The 15,241-nt window shown below is 35.8% G+C and overlaps 1 long non-coding RNA gene across 1 annotated transcript in view; it reads left to right on the top strand.

The window, feature by feature from the left end:
* Positions 1 to 364: 364 nt before the first annotated feature.
* LOC132364930 (uncharacterized) overlaps positions 365 to 15,241 on the top strand; it is a 44,039-nt gene continuing 29,162 nt past the window's right edge. Inside the window, exon 1 of the long non-coding RNA XR_009502962.1 lies at positions 365 to 435. This is a non-coding gene — a long non-coding RNA (uncharacterized LOC132364930). The remainder of the gene's footprint in view (positions 436 to 15,241) is intronic.

The following is a 15,241-nucleotide window of genomic DNA, read 5'->3' as shown; positions in this document are numbered from 1 at the left end:
CATTAAAAATAGGAATTTGATCTTAAATTGTAGGTATATGCTGCAATTCAATTTTATTAATGAAAAAGCTATAGTTCTATTATATTCCATATTTATGTTGAGTGGAACAACACCTTGTGTGCGATATAAAATAAAAATAACTGGTTAATGTAGCATGTCGAGAATCTGTTTCTGCCTGAAACTTGAGTCATGGGTTCTTTTGAAATAAGGGACTATGTTTTACTCAGATAGGAATATATATTTTATTATCTGTATCTATACAGTTCTCTGGCATATAATGAGTGTTCAATAAATATTTGCTCCTTTAAAAAAAACATGAATGAATCAGGCAATATAAACACACCTTTTTTTTTTTTAGGATTGGCAGAGCCGTGCTGAGGACCATGGCACACGGACTCCTACTGGCGCCATCCCAGCCCTGGGAGCTATAGCATGGTCAGAACAAATGTTTCTGTTCCTTTTTCTCTTAGAAACTGCGAAATACATCAGGCTAGCAGCTGGTGCTGGATTTTCCCTCATATATCCTATTGGAGGTTAATCATTAGGGAGAGGAAGAAATACGTTGTTTTGTTAGGATTGGTAGAAACAAAAGGAAGGTTAAACGATGCGATAAAATGTTAAGATTTGCATTTGGAAGGAAAATATGTTATATATTAGTTGTTAGATGCAGGCTTAATGAAAAATATTAGCCAAGGAGGTGAAACACAATATCCTGTTTAGACTTTTTGCTTTCAATTATCATAATAAAGTTACCATTTATTATGCTTATGTAACAATTAAAACTCATTTACTCTAACAACAATAATAAGTAATTGCTAGTTGTTTTTCATTTTTATCTCACTTATTACACATACCAATTCTATGAGCGAGGCAATCTTTTAATCCCCAGCTTACAGAGAAGTGAACTGAGTCTCAGAGGGAATGCATTCGTAAGTTATGTGTGGAGTAAGTGGGAAGCCAGGCTGTAAATTCACACTTGTCTGGCTTCAAAACCATGTTATAAAACACTAGACAACATCATCTGACCATTTCACTTGAAGCTATAAAAATGTTTTAAAATGTTCTCTCTGGGTCTCTTCTATATCACCCCTGTTCCTTCACCATATTTCATCGCTTCCTCAGAAATCAAGTGGACATACACTACTGCAGCAAGCTGACTCTAATATTTCAGTCTCGTCAGCTTTTATCACCCTATATGTTTCAGCTTGCATATTTACATGACCATCAGAACCAAAGTTTGTTCATATGACATAAAGAGCTATGCTTTTTTTTTCTTGAATAATCAATCACTAATAATAATTTGGATGCTTTTTACAACTAATTTTTGCATATGGAAAACATTTTAACAACCTGATAGATAATACAGAGAAATTATATGAAAACTATCAGCATGTTCAAAATAAAGGTCACATGCAAGGCATTTCAGTTATTTGATAAAACTGTCATAAATTTATACTGCCATCATCTCCTTTTGCAAATTTCTGGAGCAGTAAATGATCTTCTCCAACCTGTTAGTTTAGCTTCAGTTTTGGAATAGTAACTATTTCTCTTGTTTACGTTCAGAGACGTTTTAAGCTAGCAACCTTCCCAAGAACTGAGTACATAAAAGGTCACATTGACCCTGACTTATCTGAACATTTCCAAGTTTTCTGGCTAACCTAACAGGGCTCTAGATAACCCAATGGCTACACAGCACAAAAAAGGTCGCTGCCAAAGACATGTCTTGCAACATTAGGGCGGGTTTGCATTTTTTTTTTTTTTTGGAGTGAGTTTCTCTCCATATGAGATGAAGCAATTTTCATTTCTTCCAGATTAAAATTTCATTTCCTATAGAAGCTATCTTCTTTAGCTAACTCACCCCAAATGCATGCACTTTGGGATAAAAATATTGAAACCTATGAGGACTATTATAGATCAAGCAAAGGATAAATAGGGTGCATTAATAAAATAGAATAATAAATATTGATTTATATTAAATATAATAGTATATAAAACAATTATGTATCATAATTATAAAATATTACATTTATACATAAAATACATAATTGCAAAATATACCATATATAATATGTGTTAATTATGTATTATAATAATATAAATACTAGTAGATAAAATAATAAAAATAAAAATAGAAAGAAAGCAAGGTAAGAAAGTTTGATGGCCCAAGTAGTGTTTGAGCTCAGAAGAGTACTTTGCATGGTAGAACGGCTGTAAGGTGGAGGTGACACTCTCATATAACCTTTCTTATGTAATATTTTGCTGACCCTGATGATACTAATTCAATTACTCTATTTTAAAAATACATTGTAAATCAAATATACTTTAGTAAAAAAAATTTAAAAAACATATTAAAAATAAAAAAAAAAATTCAGAAAAACACACAAAAAAGAAGTAAAAATCACTTTAATTCTACTACCTTTAGCCCCATGAATTTATAAAAAGAAAGACATGAAAATATATCTTCTATCTCTCCAGTTCTGCCTACTGAAATAGCCACTGTTTCTCGTTTGTTTTTAGTAGTTTCTAACAATGCGTCTTGAAGTGGCTGCCACCTCATCACCAGAAGCTCTGGCTTTCCTATGACCTATCAGTCTATCAAGAAGTACAGCCTGAGCCATAAATGGGGCTCAGGAGCAGTGCTCTGCTATCTCTCTATTCGAGTCACTGCTTCCCTGTCACATGTGAGGGAGCTCTGCACACAACCACTTTTTAACTGCTTGACATCAGGGCTGCCTCTTAGACCTGTGCCTACTCCTTGCTTCTGCTTCTTTCTAGAATCAGGTGCCCAAACAGCCTGATGCTTGCTCATTTCTGCTTGGGAGAGCCTCTAGTTCTTCTCTCCATCCCCTGGCTTCAGTGTGAGATGCAGCTCCATAAACCCCTACTTCTTAGATGCCTTCAGTAAAACACACAGTTTCCTTCTGCTCCAGAATTTTATTGCAATTTACTGTGGGGTGTACAGGATGTTGTTATACATTACTGGGTGCCCCCTTTAGCACTGAAGACACTCATTCTTTCTGCTGCAAAGAATGTTACCTGCTGACAGCTCACAGCTGAGTCCATCTTCAGGAATTGCCCTCTGCCAAAGGAAACAACCTTGCCCACGGTTATGGTTATGCACCTTAAGGGTGGAACAGCCCACCTTCAATGACTGGTTGATGAGAAGGTGCAAAGGTGCAAAGAAGATGGCCCCCTTTGCCCATCATTAAAGGGCCAACCAGCTTTAGAGCTCCCTGAGGCATCACTGATAGCCTCTGTTGCAACCACATCACAGTTCAACTTCTCCCTCTGCTCAGTCCTGCTGCCTCCTCCCACCTCCCTTACAGGTGTTCCTGAGGACTGTCCTTAATTAACCACCTGCATACACATCCCTGTCTAGTTTGTTTCCTGGGCAACCTGACCTATGGCATGAGGGTAAAAAGAATAACATTAAAAGCTGCACAGGTTTTAAAATTATGGTCCCAGGTCTTTAATTTCTGACTCCTGAAATTGTAAATTGTTACTCTGATGGGATTCTGCCCTCCTCTATAAAATGGAAATAATAAAAGAGCTATATGAAATCTATTTTCTAGGAAGATTATCTAAAGGTAATCTGAATAATAGTTTTCCTTTGCCTTGTGTTGGGTGACAAGTTCTCTAGGACCCTGTCCTACCCAAGAATTATCACTTCTCAGATTTACTTATTATCCCATCTGACTAGTAAATGGTCATGGAACAATAGATTTATGTATATGATAACAGTGGGGAGGCTGACCAGTAAGTTGTAGTTCCTGGGCAGCAGAACCAACATACATACTAGCTGGTTGTGAATTTACTTGTAAAATGTGAGTGTGATCCTAGTCCCATATTAAGCAAGCCCTGGAATTTATAAGACTGAAAACTCCTTGAGAGCAGGGGTCAATTTTGATGGTAGGTACTCAACCTACATATGCTTTATTCCTGAATTAATATTCCTCTTCTACATGGAAGTAATAGTCAAATACAACCTGCAATTTGTTGATGAATATGTTAACCGACAAAGCATACAAACAATAAATGGATATTTCTCTCATTCCTTAGCATAGAATTAATTTGACATTAGTGATATTCTGAGTATCAGTAATGTTCCTTAGGATTTGCTATATATATAATCATGTCTGAATACATTTTTATTTCCTTCTTTCCAATCTTTATGACCTTACTCAATTTTTACAACCTTATTTCATTGGTTAGAACCTCTGGAACGATACTAAATAAAAGTGGTGAAAGTCAACATCCTTAATCTTGAAAAAGTGTTCAATATTTCACCGTTAAGTACTATGTTAGCAGTAGGTTTTCAATAGATGTCTATTATAATATTGAGTTAGTCCTCCTGCACTTTTAGTTTACTGAGATTTTTTTCATGAGTTTTTGTTGAATTTCTCAACTTTTTTTGCATGTATTGATATATTCACATGATTTTTCTCCTCTATTCTGTTAATCAATTACATTGATTGATTTACAGTTGTAAAGTCAGTCGTGAATACTTGGTCATGATGTATTATCCTTTACATATTGCTGGATTTGACTTAATAATATTTTGATAAGAATATCTACATCTATATTCATTAGGGATTTTGTTTCTTATAATGTCCTCATTAGGTTTTGGTATTAAGGCTATGTTGATCTCATAACATCAGTTGAAAAGTATTCCCTCATCCTTTATATTCTAAAAGGGTTTATTCAAGACTGGTATAAATGTTTGATGGAATTCATCAGTGAAACCATCTTGGTCTGAAGTTTTCTTTGTAGCTTTGTGGGAAGGTTTCAAATTATGACTTCAATTTCTTTAGTGCTATTCAGATTTTTCTCTTTCTTTGCATCAGTTTTTGTGAGTTGTGTTTTTTTTTTTTCAAGGAATTATTTGTCTCTTTATCTCAGTTGTCAAATTTACTGAATTATTTTGAATATAAATGTCTTCAAAATATTTCCTTAATAACCGTTTGATGTAGGATCTGTAGTTATGTCCCCACATTCATTTCTAATGTTGGTAATTGGTTACCGATGTTTCCTTCCTTCCTCCTTCCTTTCATCACTTCTTTCCTTTCTACCTTCCTTCTTTTTAAAAATTAGTCTTTTTAGATGTTTATACACTTTGTTAATCATTTCAAACCCAACACTTGGACTTTGATTTTCTCTGTTGTATTTTTCCTGTTTTCATAATATTAATAATTTTTTTATTGCGTGCCCACCATGTGCATCATGCATTTTATAACATTTATCTGTAATTCTCAAAATAATATTGCAGGGAAAATATTACTGCTCTTAGTTTAAATTTGTGTAAAATAAGACACAAAGAGGTTAATTTTTTTTGTGTGTGTGTGTATCTTATATTTGAATTTAGAACTATATGATCTCAAAGATGATGTCTTTTACTACATTATAGTGCCTCATGGCAAAGTTGTAGAGAGTTTGAATATATGAATTATGATTCTAAGTCCAGTTCTTGCCTCAGCACTAATCAACACCACTAAACCTATCAGCATCAATACATTAGGGATGCCTAGTTTGCATAGCAACAAGATAAAACCTATAGCCACTTTTGATGAAGTAGTCAAACCAGCATACATACTAATCATATCTAGAAACAACATATTGGTGTTTTATAATTTGCAGACAGGCAATCTTATCAAGGATATAAACAGCAAAATTCCTGGAGGAACCAATCACAGAATGGGAGTATTATCTTTTATTTCTCCATCCAGTTACTCTCACTGAAGCACAGTATTCTTTCCCTCTGCTTTCCTCCCTCTAGAAGATCAAGTTTTTGGAGTTTGCTCTAATGAGAGATTTTTTATTGGATCCAGTCCACAGTGATGGTCTAGGAAGATGCCAGGAGAAAACATTCAACCACATTTGATGGATTGCAAAAATGACCCCAAGTCTTTATACCTTAGAGACTAGTGGGCCATGTTAGGAACCCATAGGTGCTTTAACCTCTACCCTCAAGGAATATGTGTGTTAGGGTGAAATGTGTATCAATAAGAATATTTGGTCTGCAGGATTACATGATTTTATTTTGGAGAATTGTCTGAGATGTTGGAGTAATCCTACAGTATATATAAGTAATTTGAAAGGCTACCTCAGATCAGCTTTCTGTTTATTACATCAAAGTCAGTGGAGTAAATGAAAGAATGATTTACTTTAGGTCTTAGACCTCTGTAGCACTGGTAAAAGAAAATAAAAATGATTACCAGGATGACCACATTTTTTCTTTGAATGCTTCATCTGCTCACAAAGTTACATGTGTTCATGAAGTCGTCTGACTGCCCAGATTCCTTCCCTTTACTACTTGTAATAAGAAGCATCCAATCCTGAACTTTTAGTGACTTTTTCTTTCTCTGCTTCCTTTGATCTAATGAAATGTATTTATCTGTTTTCCCATTCATGCGAGTTCTAAGATGAGAGAAGGTAATCAGATAAGCAAATTCACTTTATTGATGACCAATAAAGTATTCACATAGGTCATTGATACACTTACCCAAATATGAGAAAAGGTAATAATAAAAATTTCATAAACCCTAGGTGGTGGTTAATTCTGCCAATACATGAGTCCGTATATAAATTGTACAGAATGTTCAAACCAGGCTAATAAAATTTGAATTAGTCTCCTGTTAATTGGACTTCCTCATCTGTGAAACTGACACAATGATAATATCTCTCTTAAGGTTTGCCATAGTGATAAAAATGAGATGAAAAAGTTTTCAGGTTTGTGCTTGTGCCATATTAAATCCTCTACAGAATATTAGCTACATAATAATTATTATTTCTAGAAATTTAGCAGCTAGAGAATATGTAGATTTAAAAGGATCAGAGTTTAATCTTTTTGTGAACACCTTACTTAGGAGAAAAATGTATTTCTAAAATTAAATTTGTGCAGCAGTGGTTTTTCCATCCATTCCTTTTGCAATTAGTACTGCCCCTTTGGACAATGTATAATATTTACACATTTCAAGAGTACTTTATAGCATTGATTGGTCGTATTTCATTAATAAGGGTATAGGTTTACCAAAAAAATCCCCTCTGACTTGAGAAAACATGAAGACAAGGTCATAAAGATGAGCAGGGGCCAGCCATAAATCAAATAATAGTGACAGTTGGGTAAGTGGGAGCCAGATGAGGGGGAGTGATGGACTCTATAAGGCAGACTAAAACATTTCCAAATACTGAGTAATCCACCCTTCAGTTCTCTCAAATGGCACATACTAATTTTTATAAATGACATGTTTATAAATGCCTTTATTACAAAATAAAAATTTCTAGACTATCATCATGAAGGGACAAAACACACAAGGAATTAATAAGGTCCCAAATCTACATGAGACAGCCAGACACATAATCATATTAAGGCAATACAACGTGGCCAACATTCTATTACAGCCTGGAGAAAGAGTTAAACTTTGCTTGGGGGCCTTGGCAAGGACCGTAAAAAGGCAGTGACACGGCATAAGGATTGCAAAGCATATGGGGAGGGTGGGAGGGAGGGAGATGCAAGAGGGAAGAGATATGGGAACATATTGTATGTGTATAACTGATTCACTTTGTTATAAAGCAGAGGCTAACACACCATTGTAAGGCAATTATACTTCAATAAAGATGTTTAAAAAAAAAAAAAAGGATTGCAAAGCATAAGTAGGAGTCACTGAGTAAGAAATTAGGGGTTCTGGGGAAATAATCCTTTACTGAACTTGCCCTACATCTTATCCTATGATGTAGTGGTAAGTGTTTCATGAATATTTTCTTACTTGAACTGTATAACCACCATATAGAAGGATATTCTATATCTCTATTTTACAGGTCTTGAAATTGATGCTCATAAATAGCAAATGCTCAAGTTTACACAGTTAGCTAGAGGCAGCTGTCCTCCAAATCCAGGACTGTATGACTTGATATTTTTTTTCATTTCAAAACACTACACCGAAGACATTCCAGGAAAAGATCCTCGAGTGGCAAAGTTATGGCATTTGGGGACAGAATGGTAAGTTGGAGAAAACGTAAGCAAGTGTCACCAGTGTGTAGCTCTGGGAAAGGGAAATGTGCTATAAGGAAATAAAGTTGAAGTATTGTCTCGTATTCCGTTCTCTTTAAGGCTTATCCTGTAATTTCAATGTTTATATTCACTCACATCTACTCACGTATACAACTATCACCCTTACTTCTCTGATCGGCATATACATGTCATCACATCAAACTACAAACCCATGTTTCTAGGTTTATTCTGTCTCTGTTTTTTTTCGCTTTCAGTATTATCTCCATCCTCATGAAAATAAAAATATCCAAACATAGATCTAATATTTAGACCAAAAGTGTAGACATTCTGTTCCCCCAAGCCCCGGACTCCATCTTATTATCTTGAACTTAAGAAAGAACTTTAAATGAACCAATTGTAACTGACCTGTAGCTATTCATGTGTTTTCCGAGGTAACTTTTTAAAAAATATGATTTACACTTCTTTTGGAAAGCACTCTGGCCAAAATAAATTAAAGGCCAAACTTTCTAGTTCAAAATTCACAAGGCTTTAAGTTTGCAGTGGTGTTTCATTTCAAATAAAGGTGGTTTTGGCCAGCTCTAGTCCTATTCTAGGCTGGTCATCAGAAGTCCCATGACATCGTTTTTGAAATAATTAGAAATGTTAAGCATAGAGTTTTGGCCAAATTCCAGGTTAGGTCATTGGGTTCTGCCTCTTAAATCTTCTCTGTGGCCTCTTAAATCCTCTCTTTGGATTGTTGGGAAGCTACAAATGAGGTATCTCCTCACTCTGCTCAGAATGGCCATCATCAAAAAGTCTATGAATAGGTACTTCCCTGGTGGTCCAGTGGTTAAGATTTCACCTTCCAATGCAAAGGGTACAGATTCAATCCCTGGTTGGGGAGCTAAGATCCCATATGCCTAACAGCCAAAAAAACCAAAACATAAAACAGAAGCAATATTGTAACAAATTCAATAAAGATTTTAAAAATTGTCTACGTTAAAAAAAAATCTTTAAAAAGTCTATAAATAATAAATGCTGGAGAGGGTGCAGAGAAAAAGGAACCATCCTACACTGTTTGTGGGAATATAACTTGGGGCAGCCACTATAAAGAACAGTATGGAGGTTCTTTAAAAAAACTAAAAATAGAGCTACCATATGATCCAGCAATCCCCCTCCTGGGCATATATCCAGAGGAAACTATAATTCGAAAAGATACATGCACCCAATGTTCATTGCAGCACTATTTACAATAGACAAGACATGAAGGAAATCTAAATGTCCATCGACAGATGAGTGGATAAAGATGAATGGATAAAGAATATGTGATATATATATACATATATATATATATATATATATATATATATATATACACACATACACACACACATATACATACATACACAATGGAATATTACTAAGCCATAAAAAAGAATGAAATAATGCCATTTGCAGCAACATGGATGGACCTAGAGATTATCATACTAAGTGAAGTAAGCCAGACCAAGACAAATATCATATGATATCGCTTATACATGGAATCTAAAAAAAAAAGATACAAATGAACTTATTTCCAAAACAGAAAGAGACTCACAGACATAGAAAACAAACTTGTTACCCAAAGGGGAAAGGTGGGGGGATGGATAAAATAGGAGGTTGGGATTAACATATGCATACTACTATATATAAAATAATCAACAAGGACCTACTGTATAGCACAGGTAACTATACTCAGTATTTTATAGTAACCTATAAGGGAAAAGAATCTGAAAAAGAATATATATATATAACTGAATCACTATGCTGTACACCTGAAACTAACACGACACTGTAAATCAACTATACTTCCATTTAAAAAAATAATAGTTGACACACATGCTTGTGTATGGTACTAAGATACAAGTCAGTAGGTTAGTAGGTTTGGGAGATTCCTACAAAATTCTTTTACTGTAATAACTGAGGAGTCTTTATATTCTAGCAATCTATTGCTGTGTTACTAATACCCCAAAACTTAGCAACTTAAAACAATGACAGCATTTATTTTACTTATGTTTCTGCAATTTAGGTGGGGCTTGTGGAGACAAATGTTTCTGTTCCACTTGTCATTAACTGGACCAGCCCAAAGGCTGGGGACTAGAATCATGGGATATCTTGATCATTTGCATGTCTGACAGATGATGCTGGCTGTCAGCTGGGACTACTGCTGTGGTTATGGTCAGAAAACCTATATACGACCTTTCCATTTGGCCACTTGGCTTCCTCATAGCTTGGCAGTTAGGTTGTGAGTACCTGAAGAGAGAGTCAAGTTGAGGCTGAATCACTTTTTTCTAACTTATCCTTGGAAATTATGTAAATGCCACTTCAGCAATGGTCTATTCACTTGGAATGAGTCACCTTGTCCAGTTCATATTCAAGGGGAAAGGAATTAGATGCTATTTTTTTGAAAAGAGACATGTCAAAAAGTTTGTGGCCATATTTTACAACACTGTACTTATCTTTTTGTCATCATTTAAAATGAGGAAATGGAGCATCAGAAAGTGCCAGACTTGAGATTACATCCTAGGCTATCTGACCCCAACTTTAATTTTTTTCTCCATGCTAAATGTATTAAATGTATTAATGAATTTTTAAAGTGCACTTTTTATGATAAAGAACTTGTACTATTTTGTCTAAATCAGGTACTGGCAAACCATGGTCCGTGGCTAAATCTAACACATCATCTGTGTTTATAAGTAAAGTTTTATTTCGACACAGCCATAGTCTTTCATTTATGTGTTGTCAATGGCTACTTTTGCTCAACAATGGGAGCTGAATAGTTGTGACAAAGACCTTATGCGCTACAAATCTAAATTATTTACTATCTGGCCCTTTATAGAGAGCATTTGCCACACTCTGCTTTAAATTGTCCATTTTTGTACACATCGTTTTTCAGCTTGAGGAGATGGACCACTAGCTTAATGCTAAAACTGAACAATGGTGCCCTAGGATGGTGGAACCCTAAAACTTCTGACCTTTTGTCCCAGGGGCCAAAGTGTCTGGAGCGTTGGACTATGTATTCAAAGCTGTGTACAATGACAAAGCGGTCTATAAACACTACCCTTGTTATGTCCCTCAGGGTTTAATCAGAGAAGTAGACCTAATAGGGATTTCCTATAGAGATTTGACCTTATGCAATTTTGGGAGCTGGTTCACAGTACATGAGAGATTCTTTCTTCTGTATCTGGTACTGCAACCTGAAGTCATCAAAACAGGCATTCAAGAAGGGAAACATGGACAAGCTGTAACCTCTGATGATGAGGTAGAAACTTTGAGGGCACACTGGAGCCAATGAGATGAGTGGACACATGAAGATGGAATGGGACCCTACTTTGATAAAGGGGGGTGTCCTGTAGAAGAATCTGGCAATTTGTGATTCACCTGGCCCAGGAGTCAAAGATGCAATGCTGAAGAGGGGTCTACAGTAGGGACAGAAGATTATGCAGGCTCAAATGCTGAATGCTGCCACCATGATTAGTTACCAGGTAGAACAAGGGTATGTAGCTACAGCATCTCATGCCAGTTACAACAACTACAAAACAAAAAAATCTGGTTGCTACTTCACTTCTGTCTTTTAAATCTTATGCAAGGTGCCTCTGGTCACCTACTCACATAAGAAGAGAAGAAAATCTGGGATATGGAGATCCAGTCCACTTGACAAAATACACATCCACCATATCATAAAAATACAACTTCACAAAGTGTGTTCCAGGGCTCCCTGGAAGAATGTTTCACAGACATCTCAGTCTACACATCCTTACCAAACTGACCCTCATTTTCTATGTTCCACTCTTGGTGATGACACCACATCAACGCAGACGTCCAAGCCAGAAACCTGCTAAACTTTGTAGATTTCCTCCTCTTTTCCAGCCAATCTGGCTCAAGTGCCCATTCTACCCCATAAATATGTATCTAAATCTTTTCCCTTTTTGCACTGCCATTACCTTAGTCCAGCAATCAGCATTCACTATGAGATTATTGCAATGACTTGATGGGAGAGGGCCTCTCAGTTGCTAATCTTAAACTCCTTCAATCATCTTCCTGACTGTTATATGAATAGGATTTCTAAAACTCAGTGACCTCCCACTAAGTTGAAAGTCATTTCATGTCTCCTCGTATTATTGAGGATAAAGTCTCAACTCAGCATGGCATACAAAATCATGCATAATTTGAACAAACTCCTCTTTCACTACTCTCCCACATTAAGATGATGCCGTGGCCCAAACACATTTGTGAGGCAAACAACATTCCACATTATTTCACATTCCCATAGCTTAGTTGTGCTATTTCATCTCTCTTCTCCCCACTTCCTGATCAATGCCAATAGTTCCTTCTCCAGGATATCTCATATTCATTCTTAAAGATTTTGCTCAAGTTTTATCTCCTTTAGGACCATCCTATAAACCTCCCCCACAGCTCCAATTTGGACAGTGCTGTCCCTCCATACTCTTATCAACCACAGCATCCTAGTCTATGTAGAGCATAGATTTATCACAACATGTGGCAATTGACTATGGATTTATTAATGATAATAATAGTTATTAAGGTATCTGAAGGTTACTGAATGTAAACTATACACCAAACACAGTGCTCAGAACTTTACTGTATCATTCAAGTCTTAGAGAAAACTCATGAAACAGGTACTATTATCAACCTTATTTTAAATGTGGAAATTGTCTCAAAAGTTAATTTATCCACGATTATATGCCCAAGAAGAGAGGTTCAAACTTAATTTCCTTCACCTCTGTGTCATTAGTGCCTTGAACAGAATCTGGCTAATAGGAGATACTCATTAAGTGCTTAATGAATGGACAAGTCAATTAATGTTAATTTCAATCTTTTAACATGGTTTTAGGTTTTAATGCCCTAAATCAGAAAATGACCTTCAAGTTGGTAATATTAGTTTTTATAGAAACCTGGTGGGAGATATATTTTTTGGCAGGCAGGCCATTCAGTGCATCTTGGATTACACCAAACCAGGATGTGCATGTACTCTATGACCACACGAAGGGCCACACTTTCAGGAACCAGGGCTTTTTTTCTAATAGCATCCCAAACACTAATATTTACTGTCAGCGCTGGGTGAATTACAGTGTCCTTACTTAACCCAAAGATCCAAATCATAGCAACAGTTTCAGGTGAATGAATAATAAAATAATTGACAATTTAGATATGACAAAAATTTAAACTGCTTTAAAAAACTAGAGTACACAAAATAATAATTTAAAAAGATAAAATATAAATTAGATAAAGAAAATACAACTTATAATTTTAAACATATTAATAGGAAAATATAATGAAAGAAAGAATGGGAAATCAGTTTTCATCTGTTAGAAGGGCTACATTCAAAAAGAATCGGTGCTGTAGACATTGATTATTCTTTCTTGCTGCCCTGCCCTGAAACCCTCTTTCTATGGTTTGAAAAACTTCCTTCTGAGTAACTCATCTTATGAGTTTTTGTGGGAGACAGAGACTGCCTCTTACTAGAAAAGTTGAACTTCAGATACTAAATTTTCCCAGCTTCCCATGCACTATGACTTAGATTCCTTGATGTGGTGCAAGAAGCAGGGATGGTAGGGCATTCTTTGGAGGGATGTGGCAGTTGCAGCAAGTTCAAGTTTCCTGGTGCGGAATTAGCAGTATTATCAACTTTTTTGTTTCACAGTCTTTGAAATGATCTAAAATTTCTTTTCAGACCAATTCTGTGTCATGGTTTGTCTGTCATTCAGGCTGTTTATCCCTAAGCCTAGTTCTTCAACCTCCCCAATGATTCTGTGAGCTACCTATTATCTTTTTAATAAGTGCTTTTTATGCCTAAGTCACCCTGAGTGACTCAGTTGCTTACATCTCCACAGGAAGAAGACACCTCTAGACATGCAGCAGCCAACTTATAAGTACGAGCTGATAGCCAAAGGAATCCTATATCATTTAACTCAGAGAACTAAAATTATGGAGCTGCTCAATTAACCAGCCTTGGCATTGCCTGTGTTTGGGCCTCCATATCGACATAGTTGATAAAATTCTGGACTGGCAAGGATGTGGGGAAATTGCCATTTTCATCAGTGTTCAGCAACACTGATGTGAGTGTGAATTGGTACAACAGTTTGGGAAGTAATTTAACAGTTGCTATAAAAATTAAAAAGTACATATGTTCCTTGACCCAGCATTGCCAGTTTTTGGAATCTACTCTGCAGATAAAAAATCACTAGCATATATGGATATATAGAAGAATATTTATTGTAACATTTATAGTGGCAAAATCTTGGAAGCAGCCTGAACGCTCAACAATAGGGTATAATCACATGTACTATCTATATCCATATCCATATGTGTATGTATATCTGTATGTCTATCTATGTATCATTATATAGCTATAACAAAACCTGAAAGAATGGCCAATATAAAGAGTAGCATCCTATTTTTATAAAATACAGGAATAAAAACTCCTCTGTGCTTTTCTGGGATATAGTTGCATGAATGTAGATAAACATGTGGAAAGATAAGCTCCACACTGTTGACACTGGTTACTTCAAGGGAGTGAGGTTATAATCTGGAAAATGAAAGTAAGTAACATTAATTATTTTCTTTATGTGACTCAATATTATTTGGCTTATCCATGCATTATTTTTTAAGTTAAAAAAATCCAGAGTGGAAAAACTTTCTCCAAACACTATCATCATCTGATACTGATGAGTAAGTTTTGGGAGACAGCATATGGCAGTGGTTATGAATACAGGACTGGAGTCATTTCTGGGCTTAAATACTGACCTTTTATTTACTAGCTGTAAGAGCGGGAGCAGAATACTTTATCATTAAGCACTGGTTTCCTCATTTATAAAATGAGAATAGTGATGTCTGTTAGTCCCTTGCCTTTCACTACCTGTTATGGGACAGCTTCTCATTCCTTTCAGCAATCTCTCAGTGAAGAGATGGACCACAGGGTTCAAGAATTGTAGCAAATTTGTTACCCAAGCAAACTGTTAATGGGAGGCTCAGTATCCCGTTCTATCCACTTCGTTGGATAGAATACAAACTCCCCAACGAAGGGCAGCAATTCTCTTCTCTTAGCTGGTCTTCGAATAAATGCAGGGGAGTTAGCAAATGAAGATACTTGAAGTCTGAGCTGAGAAAGCACCAAAGATTGTCATTCCTTGTGCTAGCAATTCTTTTATTTTCATTTGCCACATGTTCTTAAAGCACAGAGAAATGTCCTTC

The sequence above is a fragment of the Balaenoptera ricei genome, chromosome 4 (genome assembly GCF_028023285.1).
Source record: "Balaenoptera ricei isolate mBalRic1 chromosome 4, mBalRic1.hap2, whole genome shotgun sequence".
NCBI lineage: Eukaryota > Metazoa > Chordata > Mammalia > Artiodactyla > Balaenopteridae > Balaenoptera > Balaenoptera ricei.
Note: the sequence above shows the minus strand (reverse complement) of the source record. Positions and strands in the feature narration are given on the sequence as shown.